Below are 6,176 nucleotides of genomic sequence, written 5' to 3' on the forward strand. Positions count from 1 at the left end.
TTAAAGGTCCCATATTGTCAAAATTGAAATTTCCTGGCTTTTTTCATGATAACTGAGATCTAGGGGATATGTAACTACCATATAAGTTTCAAAACAGTCAATCCACAGTAAAATGCACAGAGCCTGCATAAAGTAGCTGTTCATTTTCACGAGCCACTGTGACTTCCGTAAAAATGTGACGTCCGATCTACTCAGTCACCGCCTTCAGTCACCACCCTGAGCACCAACCACCGTCCCACCCTCATTTTGTCAAATCCAAAGACAACACGAAAACAAGTCGAGAAAACCCTGTTCAGTCGAAAGATGTCAAGCTACATCATTGCACAGGCTTCCGAACAACGTTAATATAAGAGACCAGAGGCACGTCAACTTCAGCCTCTTTCACACAGCGATTCCACAAAATACATGGATAATGTGTCCCATGATTTGTTCCGGAATTGTTTAATTTGGTTCATTCACAGTTGTTTTCCGGAATCTGTGAGTGCTTTACACACAACCCATAAAGACCTGTGACATTTGGATGTGAGATGTAATGCGACACGTACATTTCACTAAACTGAAACTAACCTGATGAACGATCTGTGCTTCAGCGCTGATAGTGAGGAGTTCCTTGATCGCTGCTTCATTCCACTTTGCACATATTTTTTCGTCGTGAAGAGTCGCAGGGTAACGTGCATCATCACTACAACACTTCCTTTATGGTATTTGGTTCTGGCTTTTGTTCACACAGTGCTTCCCGTAATTTTCCGGAATCAGCACGCATTGTGAAAGGGGCTTTACTAAAGCAACAGTTACGTAGCTTACTGCATTCAGTGTTTGAAAAAGAAAAAACATTAATGATCATTCTGAAATATCCTGTTGCGTATCATCAAGCCACAGCAGGTTAGGCTACAGCATACATGACCGTAGTTAGTTGTGGTTGGCCTGGCTGTGCGTCACTCAGAAAACAACAGGCCAATCAGAAGAGAGGCTCATTAATATTAATTAGACGGGACAAAATCGACCTGTTCTTGACAGAGCTCCTAAAAAAGGAGCTGTAAAATATATATTGAGATGGATTTTGGCACTTAATACCGCAAATATATATTCTTAAGGACATCAACAACTTATTAGCAATGCATATAATTATTTAGAAATTAAGTTTTGATATATTCACAGTAGGGAATTGATCTTTACTTAATATCCTAATGATTTTCGGCACAAAATACAGTTGCAATCAAAATTATTGAACCCCCTTGACCTACAAGACATTTTGCTATTTTTTCACAAAATTTTGTGAAAGCAATTTAACAAATGGATCAGTACACTGTTGGAGGAAGTTTGTTAATACACATTTCAGTAATTCTGAGAACATAAGTTGATCAATAATGAAAGAAAATCAAATTGGCTCTAAACGTTCATGTTCACATTGATTCAACCCCTAAACGTGAAATTGGGTGCAGAATATTTTATTCTTTAAACCCACCAATAAATGCTGCTTGGAAATGCTTAAAAGCATCTGTCACCTCTCTACTGCAATCTTGGCCCATTCCTCACCTCAAAAAGCTTTCAGATCACTCATAATCTTTGGTTTTAACTTTGCCACAGCTTTCTTTAAGTTCAACCAAATATTTTCAATGAGAATTAAATCTGAAGACTGAACAGGCCACTCAAGAACATTCTATGACTACACCCTGAACCAAGAATAAGTAGATTTGGATGTGTCCTTTGGCATGATTGTCCTACAGGAAAGTCCTTTAATCACTAGCTTCAGTCTTTGGACCAAAGGCATCACAATTCTTGTCAAAATGACCTGATACTTCAAAGAATCCGTGATGTCCTTTATACGGTCATGATTTTTACTTCCTGTAACAGTAAAACACCCCCATAACAGGACTGGCCCATCTCCAAGTTTGACGATGGAGATGGTGTTCTTCTGCTCATAAGTTTTGCCTTTTTTGCATCAGAATCCAGGGGTCCAAAAAGTTCCAGTTTGGTTACATCACTCCATAAAACATTCTTCCAGAACTCCACAGGTCTATCCAAATTAAGTTTTAGCATGTTCAAGTCAGCCTTTTTGTTCTTCTTGGCCAAGAGTCGTATTTGGCAAGATGCCTCAACGTGAAAGCCATACTTGTCTAGTGTTCAACCTGTACATTGCAGGTTTTTCTCAGTTGCTCTGACCAAACATTTTGTGATATTGTGCTTTTTTTTGTTCAACACCCTCAAGAGGTTTTCTGGTACAACACATTTTAAACTAGGGAATAAGGCTGCCAGCTGTGTCTCTATGAATTGTAAATGTCTTAGAAATGTTCATGTAGCCTTGGACTTTCTAATATAATACAATTATTTCTTCTCTATAGCTTTTGTGAGAGCTCTGTAGACTTTACCATATTTGCTTCTCAACTTTAGCACATGCATGGGCTAAATGTATGTGTAATAGCCCAAGCTAATTCTGTGTTTTTTTAATATAATAGTGTTTTAATAGAATAGAATTTGTTCCCTACCATAAAAATAAGTCACTTAAAATGGCAATATTGAATAGGGGTTGAATGATTATGACATAGCTGTGTTATTAAAAAAATCCTATAATTCAAAAACATTACATTATATATTGACATTATCACTTTTAATATGCCAGCAAACTGTTGTAAATGCAATTTTTATAAAGTTCTGGATCTTCAGAAAAGCTTGTATTTGTAAAGTTCTGCCGTCTTTGGGGGCTTGAATAATTTCAAATGCAACTGTAAAAATGTATAATTTTGACCCATACAATGTATTTTTGGCCACTGCTATACACCCTTGATACTTAAGACTGGTTTTGTGCTCCAGGGTCACATATTAATAATAAATAATATGTTTATATATAATATACATGTTTAATATAATAAATATTATTGTGTAAATCAATTTACAGGGGGAAATTTTATCCCTTAAATATTGTGGGGTTACTCAGAAGATGTCACGGTTAGCGTGCGGATGGAGAGGTGATGGAATCCAGGGAAACGAAGTATAAACAAAAACACACTTTATTAAATAAAACAAACAGAAATCCAGGCATAAAAGGGGAAACTGGTGCAACAATCACAACGACAGACAAAAGGGGGTGAGCAAACACAGACTTAAATATACTGAGACAAGGGCGTGGTAACAAATGAGATAACAAGATAACGAGGGGGAAGTACAAATAAGGGCATAGACTAAACCAACTGAAAATGAACCAAAAGGGGGAGACAAGGACTAAACCAAAATGACTATGAAACATAAGGGGAGAAAACACTGGGAGAACAGAACAAGACATAATCCTGACAGAAGAATGTTAAATGCCCCAGGGAGTACGCCACTGTAAAAAATTAGGGGATGCAGAAAGTGTTGTAAATGCCTTGTATACACCAGATCATTTGTAACATCTAAGAAAGGTCTACAAATGATGAATTGTTTGCACTTTACATTAGGGGATGTAGAAAGATTTGTAAATGATTTATCCATGCGTTTACACAACAGATTTTGAATACTTTCTTGTGTGTACAAACATAAGCTGCATCCCAAATGATGCACTACACACTCTGCACTTATTCACTATCCACTTATGCACTCAACCATGTCTTGGGTATTGCCTTAATTTATATTTTCTACAAAAAATGTAGTTAGTGAACAAAGACAACAGCAGAATTTAAAGGTGCCATAGAATGCAAAACTGTGTTTACCTTGGCATAGTTAAATAATAACAGTTCAGTACATGGACATGACATACCATGAGTCTCAAACACCATCGTTTCCTCCTTCTTAATCTGGTGTTTGCAAAAGACCACTGAAAAATAGGTCAATCCTAACATACTGTAAGTAACGTCAGTACATCAGTAAAATAAGGCCAGCCACTGAAGGGACACGGTTAGCTTAATGCTAGCGCTAGCCTGTTACATTGCAGTACATAAGATTTCACTTACCACATAAACAGAGTAAGACTGCGCTGATGATGGCCAATGATTTACAGATCCTGAGCATCACTGACAGCATCTAAACTTGTGTGGTAAGTACTTGCGTTGCTGCATTATAACGTTACACAGAGCACATGCGATCACAATAGTGAGAGTAAAATGATTGCGCATTCAAAACGGCAGATTCAACAACCCATATTAAAAGCTGCTAGAACTCCGTAATTAAATATATATTTTCCTCCATGAGCCAGCTATTGAGATGAGCCGCACTGTGAAACAGCCAATCAGAGCAGAGCTCATTAATATTCATGAAGCTTCCAAATAAGGCAATAACAGAGCATTTCATTCTAGGGACAAATCCTACGGTTGTAAATGGACTTGTAAAACCGTTTCTGGAGATTTTTTGCCCTTTCCTATGCCATATACCTTCTATGTAGATATCAGAGAACAATTTAAAATATTGTATCAATGCATTCTATGCCACCTTTAAGTAACCTATTTCATGTTAAACAAGTGGTTTTTGAATTTTCTTGTCTGTAATAAAGGTCTTTTTTTTCAATGATGACTGTGATTATTACAGTGTTGCGACATTGGTAACTTTAGACGGTTGAGAATTTTTAATTATAGGCCTATCCATTGTGTACTATAATCGTACAGACATCACACAGTGTATGTCCAGCTTAAGACATTCGCTGGAAGTCAATTTTTAGTTCTTGTTTTTCTCTTGTTCATTGTTCCTTCACCAATTCTGTAATAGCAGGTTCATCAATAATGCTCCATCTTCACTCGACTGATCAGTAAATAATTAACCTTTTTAATTAACTAGTTAACTAATTTAACGCTTGTGTACTAGCTTTCCGTATCTGATGATAATGTATTCCACATTTTGGAGCATAATTTGCAAAGGCCCCATCACTGATTTTCTATTGTCTATAGCTGCAGTATTACATGATCTTTAAGTTCTTGATAGTGTATAATAAATGAGAGAACTGGCAATATAATTAGGTCCTTGCCCATTACAGGCTTTGTATGTAATGAGGAGGACTTATCCACCCTTTTCCTGAGTAAATGATGAGCACCACCATTACAAATTCTAACTTCCGACTGGATGCTCTTCAGCTCATAGGTTCCCATTCTATGAGTGCCCATCTGTTTTTAATATAGCTGACTTTGGCAGCCATGTGACATCTACACACTCTGTAAAGTGATGGCGCTATGAATCCATGTGCTTTTTAAATTCAGTTTAATAGGTCTAACATTAGATTATCAGCTTGGAAAGAAACACTGGTGACTGGAAATGTAAAGCATCCTTTTAGTTATGAGTTAGGCATGACTTCTGCATTCAGGAAAAAGATGGAGAGGAAATAAGTAATAAGCAAAATTTTATTATTATTATTTATTATTAATACCTACATATAAACAATGAGGTCAGCCAAGAAGCTGACTGAGTAAAGCTAGAGAAGAGCAGGAGACGAAGTGATGATAAAAAAGAAGCACTGTTTATTAAATAATCTGTTTCGATGTTCAGACTTCATCTGATGAACACAAATACAAATGTAGTGTTATTATACCACAAAAAATACTAATGGAAAATTTGTGCTTCACAACAACCTCTGAAATAGAGACATTCTCTGATCTCTACTCGCGAAGACAAACAGCATAAAAATAATAATATAATATAAAGGACAAATTAATGAATAAATCAATTAAATAAGTGTACAAGTGGTTTAACTGATTATTATAAGTGCAATACTGAGATGAATACATGATAAATGATTATAAATGAATACATTAATGAATATTTAATAATAATAAAGAATAAATGAAGAATACATTTAAAGTAAACAACACAAATGTATGGTTACTCTTTTGAAATAACACACAGGTTGCTATGAAGAATCCTTAAAAACCAAACAGCTTTACAACATCACCAATCAAGAACAGTGTCATAGTTGATTTATATTATATTACACTTCAGATTCTGTAAAGCAGCTTTCCAGTGTTTTTACTCACAGACTAAATTTGCAATCAATTAAGCAACTAAATGTAATATTTATTCAAATGTATTAGCACAATATTTAAAAATTTCTAATTGTTTTAGTAGTGCAAATGTCAGGAAAAAGTAAATGATAAAGCAAACAAAAAATACAATTTCTTGTTTCATGCATGCTGTTTTTTTACCATGTTGATATTGCACTGTTTTGTTCCATATGCTCACAATATGTTTCCTAAAGTTTATCATAATGCAGTGATGCAGAG

Source organism: Garra rufa, chromosome 17 (assembly GCF_049309525.1).
Source record: "Garra rufa chromosome 17, GarRuf1.0, whole genome shotgun sequence".
NCBI classification, from domain to species: Eukaryota; Metazoa; Chordata; class Actinopteri; order Cypriniformes; family Cyprinidae; genus Garra; species Garra rufa.